The 13,711-nt window shown below is 41.5% G+C and overlaps 1 protein-coding gene across 2 annotated transcripts in view; it reads left to right on the top strand.

Annotated features, from left to right (window-relative positions):
• The window catches only part of LOC139746912 (relaxin receptor 2-like), a 227,995-nt gene that overhangs the window by 79,771 nt on the left and 134,513 nt on the right, over positions 1–13,711 (top strand). The window contains exons 1-2 of one of the 2 annotated variants that reach the window (XM_071658625.1): positions 1,966–2,113; positions 12,457–12,530. The gene's annotated coding sequence lies outside the window, so the exon portion shown is untranslated. Of the gene's footprint in view, positions 1–1,965; positions 2,114–12,456; positions 12,531–13,711 lie in introns of those variants that run through there. The other variant, XM_071658693.1, reaches the window with a different exon arrangement.

The raw sequence follows: 13,711 nt of genomic DNA, 5'->3' as shown, positions 1-13,711 counted from the left end.
ACACACACATATAGTCACTGTAATTGCCAAATTTCTTGCTTGAGATATTCCAAACATCATTGTTTCAATTCTTATTGGAATATTGGTCTAATTCATATGAAATGGAAATTAATTCCCCCTTCATCAAAAAAAAAGAATCATTTTCATATTACCGAAATGTCCACATGGAACCTCTGAGCTACAGTCTCTGAATAGAGACCCTTACATACAGCTGAATTTCAGAACTTGGCTACTGAATGTGTGCATATTTCGTCATTTCAGCCGAAAAAAGTGATAAAATGATGCGATTTTTTATATTTTACCACTTATGATTATTCTTTTATTTTACCACTTATGATTATTCTTTTATTTTACCACTTATGATTATTCTTTTATTTTACCACTTATGATTATTCTTTTATTTTACCACTTATGATTATTCTTTTATTTTACCACTTATGATTATTCTTTTATTTTACCACTTATGGTTCTTCTTTTATTTTGCCACTTATGATTCTTCTTTTATTTTACCACTTATGATTATTCTTTTATTTTACCACTTATGAAATATCTCTGACCCGGGAGATAAGACGGAACAACGTGTTTTCCTGAGACCATGATGGGAGTCCTTTCTTCCCTCTCCCAGTCATCTGTGCCCTCCTCCCCTCTCCCAACCAGCTGTGCCCTCCTCCCCTCTCTCAGTCAGCTGTGCCCTCCTCCCCTCTCCTAGTCAGCTGTGCCTTCCTCCCCTCTCCCAGTCAGCTGTGCTCTCCTCTCCTCTCCCAGTCAGCTGTGCCCTCCTCCCCTCTCCCAGTTAGCTGTAGCCTCCTCCCCTCTCCTAGTCAGCTGTGTCTTTCTCCCCTCTCCCAGTTAGCTGTAGCCTCCTCCCCTCTCCTAGTCAGCTGTGTCTTTCTCCCCTCTCCCAGTCAGCTGTGCCCTCCTCCCCTCTCCCAGCCAGCTGTGCTTTGCGAGATAATTCTCCGAGAGCGCCACTCAATCCTTCCTCTCAGATGAACGTCTTAACACCATCTGGAAAACATGTCCTTAACAAAATCCAGTATCTCAGTACCACGCAGGTACTTCGCCACTCTGGCTGCTCTCCCTTAGTACAGTACGTCCTCAGGTGGGTGTAAGTGTACTGTACAGTCACGTACTCCATCTCTGCATCCCACATGTGATATACTAGTGGCTGTGGGGACACACACACACACACACACACACACACACACAGGGGACCTCTTTACTTGATACATGTCACCCATTAACGCTTAATGGCTTATTGGTAATTGTAGACAGTGAATCACTCTACCTTAACTTGGAATAATTAACGGTATGTATATATGATGCTATACCTGTCCAAAGACAGCTATCTTATCTTAATCATTTTGGCGTAAAAAGATCTTTTGTTTACAGAGGATAATGTAAAAAAAAGGAATGAAAATGCTGCTTTGTGTTTGGAGTCGATTAGAGAAATGTATCTTGTTTCATTATTTGTTTATTATCTCATGTTGGTTATCCTGACTGGTAATGTAATATAGACAGGAAATCGTCAACTCTTTTTTTTTTTGTAGGAGCGTCTGATGGAGTCTTACTCGCTTGATTGATTAGTTTTGAGAATTTGTAAGACGCTAAAACCTAATGGTCATCCAGCGCTTGGAACCATAAACAACGTTGTCTGAAACCTTGAAGCTATCTGTGCTGAATCATGTATTTTGGCTTCGTTGTTGCTTGAGGTGTTTTATGAGTGACTGTCACAAATTTGAAAATGTGACAGATTCTGGTATTTAACTTAATTTGATCGTATTTACCGATGTTTTACAAGTATATCTGACCCGTTTTGTAGGTTACGCCAACACACAAGCTCGTTTGGTATGATTTCGAACAAATGTGCTCGAACCCTTAGATCCGAGTAGCTTCGGAACGTTCGAACACTTTGAAGGGCCAAGCTACCTGTAGTCGGGAGTCGGCCCCTCGCCCCTCGGGCTATCGGCGTCGGGACGTCTCAGAGACAAGAGGGAAGTGGTGTTGAGAACATGTGTTTGGGGAGGAGGCCTCCAGGAGCACTACAAGTTGTCGTTACGTTCTACATATACCGGGTGAACGAACAGCAACCGTCATTTAAAAATGAATTATGGTAAGATATTTTCAGGGGAGTGGTAGATTATGCGACACGCAGTACCTACGAAACCCTCCGCTAACTTCCCTTAGCGGCCGGTGCTCATCATGACGTAGCGATTAATCATTTTTTTTTTTTTTCCGACACGTCGGTATCGGTAGATCAAACGCTATTCTGAATAATATATTTTTCGATGTTTATATCTTGTGCTATCTTTAGGTTACCTTAAGGTAGGCTTGGGTTACAATAAAGTAGTTTAGGGTAGGGACAAACACCATGATTTAGGTTTAGGTAAGGTTCATTTGCGAAGGTGTGAACTCGTCCTCGGTGAACATAATGCAAATGAAATTGAGATCTGCGCTCATTGAGATTAATGTATGATTTTGTTCCATATTTTTCACTTCCCACGTTAGGGAGAGTGTCAGGAACAGAAGTACGAGATCACTTTCTCGTAACCACACTCCATTTGTTAAATATGGCGTCAAAACTAGAGCTACCCATTGTACTATTAGAATAGAATTATCATATAGTATCAGCAGTAATTGATATATGTTCATTTGTTAGTTAAACGTTTTGATGTATGGCTCGTGATGTATTCAATGGCCGGCAGAATGCTTGTATAGTCCCCTTCTATTCTCCAATTGTGGTAGTAAAAGCCTCTTGAGTATGCCTGATATAGTGCACAGGTTAGTGGTTATGCGGATGGTGCAATACAAGTGTGGCTTCAGAAACTGAAGAGACTGTGTGGACGAGATGTCTGTTCTGAGACACTTGTTTGAGAACAATCTGGAGAGACGGGCAAAAATGTCATGGTCTCAAGAATATGTATAGTGGGCAACGAAAGGTGCTAAAGAGCAAGGAATGTTTATGAGCAGGAAGGGAAGAGAGTGAGCGGTTCCAAGTAAACTTAACCGTGAGTAGTGTCACCATGGTAGTTTAATCTGTTAGGGACGGTATGGTGAAGGAAGTAAATGCTAAGATTTTTTGAAACAAGGGGCAGGTCTGCAGTGTGCTGAAGGTTGGGGGAGCCTGGTTGGTGAATCTGTTACCATTTGCAGTCGACTTTAACTGCAGGCTCCAAAGAGATACATCAGAAATTGGTGTCTTGATCTGAGGTATGTGTGCCAAGAAGTTCAAAGGTCTGTGTAGCACAGAGGAGAGAGATGACGTATTAAGCGTGTTTGAATGGAGATAACCTGAAGAAAATTTGAGTACTTTAGGTACTTGCTATTTAGCATAGAAGCGGAGGGAACCATGAATGCTGGATTGACTCGTTGGGCGGGAAAACGGGTGAAGATCTTGGTTCCTCTAAGGAGTGTGCGAAAGGATATATTAGAGTCTTGAGGCAGAGATGTACGTGTATACAGGCATAGTTGTGTCGACAATGTTGTATGGATAACTCTTGAGCCTGAATGTATATAAGTGTGGACTTTTTTGATACGAAATGTAATGTACGAGATGATCAGATGTGAGGCTGGTAAATCGGTTAAGGACTTGCTGTATAGGGAAGAGGAATGGTACGAAGAATCATTTAATCGTACGAGCTTCATGTAAGTTGGCCTATTTCAGCCTTATTCATGTTTAATCATATTTGGAGCAAAAGAGCATTTAACAGCCCTAGGAACTCCAGTGCTTGGCTTACAAGCCAGAATCTTATAATGCAATCCGTATTCGAAACAATTTTCAGTAACTCTAAACGTGCAAAGGTAAACGTCTGCAAGCGTAACCAGACTCAAAGTGGAACATAAAGTTAATTTTGGTCAGGGTTCGATATTTTAGAGAATGTTGTCATGGCAGGATCGTGTTCTGTATCTTCAGAGGAGGAACAATGTCCCTATGGGGCCAGTTAGCCGGATGCCATTTAAGACCAATAACTTGGCAATATACTAATGACTTGACAATATATGCTAATGGGTCTTACGGCAGCCATTAACCTCTTAATTGGGGAAGGTTAGATAACCGTGCGAGATGTACTTGAGGAATACAACACAGAAGGGATCAGGGAGAGGTGACATAATGGGGAACGTAGGTAGGAAATTTGTGGACTGTACGTGAAGGCCAAGGCAGAGGTTACGAAAAAAACGTAGATAAAAGGCAGAACAGAAGGCTGGAGGATGCATAATGTATCCAACATTGAACGGAAGTCTCGAATCTCGCTGTAAAAGAGAAGATATTAGAACAAACGTAATAAGGATATAGGGAGAGTTTGTAGGTAAAGGCTTCTACTGGAGAAATAATAGACTTGCTTCAGGAAAAGGATATGAAATGAGCACCCGGGAAAGACCATAGTATAGCACTGTGATCCGTTTTCTCTCCTTCCTTGCCCAGGTTGCTATCCTCTTGTCCATGTGGGTTGTTGGCATTGGATCCACAGGGTTGCTCTCCCCATCTGACCACGCATAACTCTTCGCCAAATTTCTCTTGTTTTTCCTTTCTTCAACAACAAAACAAGGTTGTAAAATAACGTCACAAAATAATTCGGCGACGAACTGGAACGGCGCCACCAATTGAGGAGGTCTGGAAAGTTTCCAGGACTCCTACATCACCATCAAGCGTTTTGTACCCAACTCGCTACCTTGACCATAGGTCTCGTATCTAGCTCCTTGTCTTCTCATTTCTGAACCACTCATAGTCTGAACTCCAATCCTCCTCCTATAACACACCTGTGTCTTCCCTGTCATCGTATAGAATCCAGATATCCAAGGCTGCTGCTTTTCTATACCAACAGATGTTAAATAATCTTGCCCATTGTATCCATTCCAAAAGTGGCGTCTATACTTTTGAAAGCGCCAAAACGCATATTGCTTGCCTCGTATCTTGGGAATCTTTCGGCTTTGAAGCCATCCTTCTATAAACTGATTTACAGTTTTTCTTCTATCTTCCTCCCAACACCAATTTCGTGTTCGTCGGGAGAGCGACTACTCGTCAGGGTCATAGCTTTTTGCCAAAACAGCTGTACATCAGAAGTGTCCGTTCGTCAGAAGAGTTGACTTCGTAAAAGAGGTGTTCGTCAGGAAATTGCTGTTCAAGGAGAGGTGTTCGTCAGAAGATTGGTGTTTTTTCGGAAATGTCTGTGTTCATGAGAGCAACTGAACATTTGAATTCGCTGGTCCAGCAAGAACAGATATTTTTTGGTGATATGCTAATTTGACGTCTGATACTTTTATATCGCGACGATAATATTCATCATTGATTCGTTTATTCATTAAAGTCAGTAATCATGAGGATATTTATAAAATATTTTGAATATCGATTACGGCTCCAACTTTTCAGCTTTTTGAATATTTGCTTGTTGGAAGTCCATTTCGCTCTCTGTGACGCGAAGATTTGTAACTAACGAGCCATGAGGGATCATTCATTCAAGCTACCACTTCTCTATCTATCCACATGTCTGTCTGACTTTTCTTGAAACACGCCAACAAAGTTTGACGTGACCGGAAAATGCAACATCTTGTCTATCATTTGATCATCACGATAAGTCTTTCCAGCATCACGTATGCGTTAACACGATATATTGTATCGTATATCCTGACACGTACGTACATATGCTAGGCTTACCATATTACCTGACATATTAACCGGGGAAAGAATGGAACACTTCTCAAGACCTCTTTTTGGACAGAATAATTTTTCCATGGTTCAAAGAGACTATATTGGAAAAGGACTGGTTTTCCTTCACTAAAGAAGGATGGTAAAAGTGCTTCTTCCTGGTGTATATCAACGTTACGTTCCTTTAACCTTCAAAGAAAAGTTGTAACCTGCTCATCACCATAACAGCCCAAACTGTCATAACGTACAACCAACAACAGAACTTCGCTGTCAAGATTTTTCGTCACAACCTCCTCGGCTAGTCTGCCCAACACGTAACCTTCAACAGAAAACGTCTTTCTCGACGTGTCATCACAACCTTCACATCCCTCGCTGTTGCTTCCCCACCTCGTCTTTCTCTGTGGCATCACGCACGCACACCTCTGTAGCAAGCCACTCTTTGCTGACACATGTGATGGCTGGGAATCTCTAAGCTCTATGCTACTTCTATCTTTTCTAACTTTTATCAGTGTCCAAACTTAGCGAGTGAAATGTATCGCTCGGAGACTACATAAGTGCGTATCTAGTATAAGTCTATTGCTTAATTACTTCCTGTTGTAGTTCATCATAATACGTTCAGAAAAGTCGTACGATAAAGTATATTATACTTGGTCGCTGTGTCCCGCGTTAGCGAGGTAGCGCAAGGGAACTGACGAAAGTATGGCCCAACCCACCCACATACGCATGTATATAAGTGTATTTTCTATTTGATAGCCTTAACGTTGAAGTTTTATGGTACAGTATAGATACATGGTGCAAAATCTTGGTCTAGTTTCGTAGTATTGAGCGTGGTCGTGTCATTCCAGTTATCCAAGAGGAGGAGGAGGAGGAGAAGCTTCCATCTCGTGAGGGTGCGCCAACCTTGACCTAGCCTCTCTCGCCCTCCTCTTCAGACCTCCTCGCACATGATCTAATCTGCAGTTTATCCCAGACAACGAGCCCAGAAGGAAGATTGCGACGTGACCATGACTTCCGCTCTGAACTTTTGCCCTCGGCCACACATACATGCGCGCGCGTGCGCACCACACGTCCTCGACTAAACACGAGACTGATATCTCTTACAGCCTATGGGACCGTGATAGAAGCCAGGGTGTGAAATAACTGATCGTACTTCATAGGTGTACTAGCCACTGCGCAAGATCATTGTCTCTTGCCCAGCTAAAGACAGTCTTCAGAATCAAATAACTTGGAAATACAGATGAAAATATGAACAGAGATTTTACAATGAAAGAATACAGAACGTTAATGTAAGTGAATATATCATTGAAAATTTCAATTGAGGACCGCTCGCGTAATTCTAAGCTCTGGTTTAATGTTAGCAGCCAAGGAATGAGGCAGTCCACACAGACACCAGCGCCCCTTTTCGCCCACTTCATCCATGACACAAACTTCGTTCATTTATATTCCCCTTAACTCTGCCCTCAAAATTGGGCGTCGTTCAAGTCTGTCGCCACCCGAGCGGCCCTCGCCAATTACTTCGTCCACTGCCAGACCATCGACAGCATTGAGATGTGACAAGTTCTTGGGTAGCATAACACAGCATGGAACCTTTTGTCATGGTAGGCCACTACTGGCTTCGGATCAAATGGCATAATGCCTATCTTTCCAAGGATTAACCAGTAGCCTTGCATTAGAAGGCATGATGCCTCGTTAGCCAGGGGTGCGCCACTAGCTTGGGATAAGACTGCACGTTACCTCTCTAGCCTGGGTTGCCCAATAGCCTGGAATCAGACGGCATGTATCCTCGCTATTCGGTAATGTGACTGTAATCGGTCGGTTCAATCAGGTCTTCAGCCAATAGGTCATATAATGGGCGCCTTCCCATCACTGAATTGGCTTTCTCTCGATGCATATTGCTTATCCTATAGATATGTAACTATTTCAGGGAGAGGAAAAAACTCTCGTAGTAAATTCTTGGCCACTCCCAAGACTCCAGCTCGCTTTGGTACATTTCTTTCCCCCACACCTATCCATAAAGCAACTCTGTAGCTAGCAGACTCTTAACAGCAACTGTAAGGTGACGTTACCGTCCTGAGATTGCACTGTTGAAGTAATGCTCTGAGCCATCTTAACCTCCTCCTTGGCAGGATTGTTTGCCATGCTTTGCCTCGTTAAAACTAGCCACCTGCGTGGTCTCATCATCACTACCATGTATGCTCTGACTTCGGGTATATTACTAATTTGTCATTCTTAATGTCGTATTTTTTTTTCCTCGTCTTCCCTGCATTTTCTCATTAAAAACGACTAATGACTAAGTTGGAAGACGTCAAGAAGCTTGTGACCTCCAAGTTCCTGATATAATGTTTGAATATTCCCCAGGATCCTGCCTCCCTCGGGCACTAACGAAGGAGGACTCTAGCAATAATACCAGCTACTCCCACGACCTTCCTTCACCACTAAGCTTTAGAGCTCCTTATCCTCTCGGACTATGAAAATACTTTTCTGTCTGTTGGACGCATGAGTAACCTCTCGCACAGCTGCCAAAAGGTCACCTATTTTCTCGGCAGGATAGAAAATAAATGCTTGGATGAAATATCTTCAGGAAAATCTTTCATTATTAGGTGGGAAGGTTATGCGGCCAATATGGGAAGTATGTAAAACATTGTTGGGATGGTTGTGCCACTGAACAATGCCATCCGACGTTCTGGGCGTGTTGGCCAAGAAGGGAGGGACTGGTGGTGGTGAGGATGTGGTGGACTTTGTGAGAGCGATGTGGTGGTGAGGGACGGTGTGCAACCCATAGCAGAAGCGAGCAAACGAGGACTTTAAGGGCATTAATCAGTTTGTACCTTCTAAAAAGGGAGAGTATGCACATTCTCCAAAACTTTCTTTACATCTAATCTGCAGTCTATCCTAGAAAACGAGCGCAGAAAGATTACGAGGTGACTAAGAATTCCACAGTGAACCTATGTTCGTGACTGGAGATTTCGAATGCTGCATTTTGATACTGGCAAGTATAACTCCGTAATCGGTCTCCTCGCTTAAACCTGCTACCTCACTGCCGTGTGACGACCAAACTGCAGAGACTGCACCTGCTCTATGCAAGGTTTCCTCCTCTCAGCTCTGATGTCAAAACTATGTAAGGAAAAGAGATAACATATAAGCAACAAGTTAGTCAACCTCGTAGTAATGTAGACCCGATAGATTCAATTTACCAGACTATATCTTTCAATGTTCCCTTTCTTGGTTGGTTAAAATTCCCAAACTACTCTGCTTCCATTTGCAACGAGGTGGACCTATTCCTCCACATTCATTAAAGAATTACTGTCGAGGTATGCTGGTGGCATGTGTAATGTGGCAACTGCTTTATATAGTGCATAATCCAGTGGACCTCCGTGGCGTAGTAGTTATCAGTGCTGACCATAACACATTCACGGGCCGCCTTGAGTCGAGCGTACAAGTTCGAGTCTAGTTGCTTCGTCAGCGTATGTGTTTAGCTTCCTCTATGATTTGGTTGAGTACCTAGCTTACCCTTTTAGATATATATAGATATATAAGATAAATTTGTGTATATATATCAAAGGGATAGAAAATTCCTTGTCATTTGAACAAAAATCAGTATCTCCTTTCCAGACGTGTTTCCTTCCACCCTGGCTTAAAAACCATAAATCGCTGATGACTACGGAACGAGGAACTCTAATTAATCATGTCACTCCAGTAACCTTATAATTGATGGGTTTAGTGCATACAGTGGGGAATTATTGAACTGGGGGTCATGTACCCTAAGATGTACAATGGAAATTAATTTGAACTGGGGTCCTGAATGCGAAGTGGTAGAATAACTTGTTATGAAAGAAATGATTTTGATATTCGAGAATTCGGCCGTAAACATTATCTATTTGTGTATGTCATCAAATGTTTTACTCTTGTACATCCTAATTCGTCTTGCTAATATTTATCTAGCTCATCATTCCATTTGCTGCACAAAGGCTGCTCCACTCTTTATCTCGCCTTTTACCTTGCTTAATCATATGATCTGTTTAATGTTCAGACTTTTAGATGCTATGCTTCGAGTGGAATCTTTAGTGTTTATATTGCCCGAGAGTTTTGGAGACACGAACGAAGTTATGCGGAGTGAAAGCTGTCTTGACAGTCGGAATGGAAGTCGGTATGTCAAGTTTTAGTTTAAACTATTGGCAAGATTCTTCATTCAAATAATTCGCGTTTGTGTTATGGTGAAAAGTGCGGTAAAGCGACGGGGCTGGTTGGTCGAAAACAGACAGCTGTTCCTCAAGACGAGGATCGAGAGTGTTCCTTGGTCAATCGAGCTACTAGACTCTTGCATGGCCCAAGTCGAGGTTCTTGAGGATCGGCAGAATATATTCATAGTGATCTCTTATACATGCAAAGGAAACAAGTTAATACTCTAATAACAGAGGCATAAGCCTATTGAGTTATACCTAACGAAGATGAAGCAATGTGGATTTGGAGGAGGTTAAAGGGTGTGTACAAGGCATCTGCTTGGAAAAAAATTGTTTGAAAAAACACTTAGGGAGAAGGGGTGAATTGTAGGTGTCATGCATTTATGAATTAGGGGAGAGCTAATGATAGAGAAATGGCTTGCGGAGGGTAATGCAAAGGAACTCGGGTCAACGTGTCTTTTCGTGGATGTTTGTGATAGTGGAAGGGGCTAGAAGCTTAGAGATTAATAAGTAGAAAAGCATCTAAAAGACTGAGAAGTATTTGTGCTTTCTGATGTAACAAAGGAGGTACACTCGATGTCAATCGTGGACTTGAAGCGAAATGTGTATAAAGTCTGCTCTCAAGTATGTTGTTCATATATTAACCGCTAAACTGGTGAAGAAAGTTTACTTGCCTCGTTCAAAGTAAAACGTTCGCTCAAGAGTTTGCATCAACTACTAGAAGTGATATCGGAACGAATCTAGCCTAAAGTAGCTTATCATCGAGGTAACAGAGCCTTTGATTCATCTGAATCTAATTAATTGCATCTTAACCCTCGTTTTATTAAGCATAAGACTCTTCATTTAGGTTGGTCTTATAGGATTCTTCTCCCCGTCCAGGGAATCATCTCTGTAGCTCGCCACTGTATTCTCTCCATTCTCTACACGACCGTTTCTATTTAGTGTACTGACCACAATATTGATTCAAGACGCATAAGTGAACTGTAAATGGGAAGGATAATATCCTTAGACTTAAATTCGAAAACTCTAGCTACGAATCCAATAGTCTTTTTCTCGATTTGTGGTGTTTCCGCCGGAGATTATTATGCCTAAGACGTTTCCTTATTTAGCCTTTCGTTGCTCGATAGAATTCATGATGTGGCCTGATCTTTCGTTTTTACCAATGATGTGTGAAACTTTGCACATATCGATATTAAAATCCTTTTCCACCGGTAAAACCAGACCATCAGTTTGCTATATCAATTTGAAGCCGCAGCTGCTTGATTTTTGTTGTAAATCTATTCCCCATTTCATTAGTCTGTGGATTTGTATGTGTTACAACACGGTTCAATTTCAGTATCATTGATATACATGGGAAAGAACCGGCTTCCAGACTGATCGATCCTTTTGGCACACCACTTCTCACGTCTGACCACCGATTAAGAAAATAACTTTTTGCTGATCACGATCAGTTAACAACTGTCATAAGTACAACACCATTTATATCAAGTTTCTTAAACTTATCACTAGTCACCTTTTCTGCGGAACTTGATCAAATGCATTTTGAAATTCTAAGTAGGTAATTGTAAATACACGAAATGATTCAACAAGCAGAGTAGTTGAAAGCAGCACCATGGACACTATTAAGAAAACTTTATAAATATTTCCCTTCAAGACGGACACTGCCAGTAACTGCATCGTCTTCGTTACATGAAAAGTTAACAAAGTATTTCGCTTTGGAATTATACCACACCCGATCTACATGGACTTTAACGCGATAGTGGTAGGATTTGTGTGGAGCAGTGATGGCTTGAGCTATGGCAGCGGGAATTTACCTCTCTGGTACGTGGGTTTAACCACACTGCAAAGGCCAAGCTCAAGCTCTTAACACACGAAGGCTAATTTTTCACTTATACTTTGCGTTCATCCCTTCTTGGTCTATCAAAACTGGAATAGGTCATTTGAGTCGAGATGAATTTCCAAGAATATTCTAAACCATATAAAGAGGACTGAATGGCATAAAAGGCTCCAGTGCTTGGTTTATCAGCCTTAGACTTTATAATCCTATCAAATCTTTTGAATTATCAGTATCCAGTTTTACTCTCGCCTCGCTGATCTAAGAGTTCAAATCCCTTCCACTATCATTAACTTTGCATTTGTATCGCGTACATTATTCTCGCATGGAGATACGTTTGCACCTTGTAAATGGAATCTAAATGAGTATTTGCATTTTTAAGGTTCAATATACATATTTCTTTCCTTGTGGCTATTTGACATAATCAAGAGATCTACTTTATTCTTTTTGAGCTCGCGGACGTACAGTCCAACAGTGATTTTGATGCAAATGTCTTAAAAGGACGTAACCACGTTCTGTAGATAGCATTCGACAAAAGCCAGTCAGGGGTTTGATATGAATGTTATCAGCTTCGTCTACTGGACCAAGAACTTCATTATCGATAATCTTTTTATTGGTCTGATGTATTTAGATAACTTGTAACCCTACAAATATTTCCAGCATATATAGATAGTTGTATTATCTTCATTGTGAATTTTAAGTAACAATTCAAGTGATACTAATATATATATATATATATATATATATATATACCAGCTGCTTTTGAGTTCTAATACTTTTTGTACCTTTCGTTTCAGGAGTGTGGACTGTAATACTGCTTTTGATAGCCACACCAGTATGAAAGACTGGCTTTGATCGCACCTACTTACAGGTAAGCCCACTGTGAAATTCTTTACTTCACATAGACGTTAGTGCTAACATCATCTCTATTTAGGTGATGATGCCATTACTAACCATCTTTATTCTTACTGAAATTTTCATAGAGAGAGAGAGAGAGAGAGAGAGAGAGAGAGAGAGAGAGAGAGAGACTGAGTCACTCTCGTGTTTACATTTGGTAGGGTGGAAGATTGGTGACGGTTCTGTTGATTCTTTGTGGTAATCGAAAACACACTGGAAAGTTTTCTAGTTTTGATTTGAATCGTTCACCAGCGTCCCTAGGTACTGTTCTACCTTTACCTTCAAAAAAAAAGAGGTTGATCGCTTGTCCAGTGACGGCCTGACACGTTCTCTCTTGTTAATATATTTTAAGTTTAAAAGGATAAAGTGAATTGGAGTGATGTGGTATACAGGGGGGGACACATGCCGTCGATGGACAGAAACCCTTTCCAAAGTTCAATTTCGGTGGACGGGAGCCTCCAACTGATGACAAAAAGGTAAACTTGTTCGTTGGTTATAAGACGAAAAGCATTCTGAATCTCCTTCAGCATTGAACTCTATTTCCTCTAGTGTTTGACCCAGGAATTCTGCATGATCTTGGGGAGAGGCGAGCTCTGTGGTGCTTCAAATCAGCAGTCGATTATGTTGCTCTAAATTTCTGCTGGGATTTAGCACGTCGTCCATGACCCATCAAGACTTTATACCTTGTCTTTTTAAAGACGTTTGGGGGAGATTGTCAGCACACCGAGTGGTGTTTACAGATAAGAAGCCCTTGGTTTGCCCACCACGGACGAGAAGAGTAGGGGGTGACCTAATCACCATCGTAAAGTTTTTAAACCATTTGAAAGACTAAGGCAGTGAACAATCCTTCGAAATATATAGGGACAGAAGTCGGAGGTCATAAGAAGTCTTGTACAGCACAGATTCTTTGGCGTTGGTGGATGAATGAATAGACTGAATGAGGAAAAAAGTGCAGGCAACAAAGATGTTTAAAGAATTTAGCTTTGAGCAGAGAAGATTCCAGAGCTGGGGTCCCACTGGTGTGTTACTCCCTCCCCATTTTGTAGTCGGGTAAGGACAGATTGGTAATGACGCACAAATTCATTGGGAAGACCTAAACACACTTGGTCATAGACAAATATGTATAAACGATAAGCGATTAAGCGCACGAGCGGC

This window comes from Panulirus ornatus, chromosome 1, assembly GCF_036320965.1.
Source record: "Panulirus ornatus isolate Po-2019 chromosome 1, ASM3632096v1, whole genome shotgun sequence".
Taxonomy (NCBI): Eukaryota; Metazoa; Arthropoda; class Malacostraca; order Decapoda; family Palinuridae; genus Panulirus; species Panulirus ornatus.
This window is presented reverse-complemented; position numbering and strand designations above follow the sequence as displayed.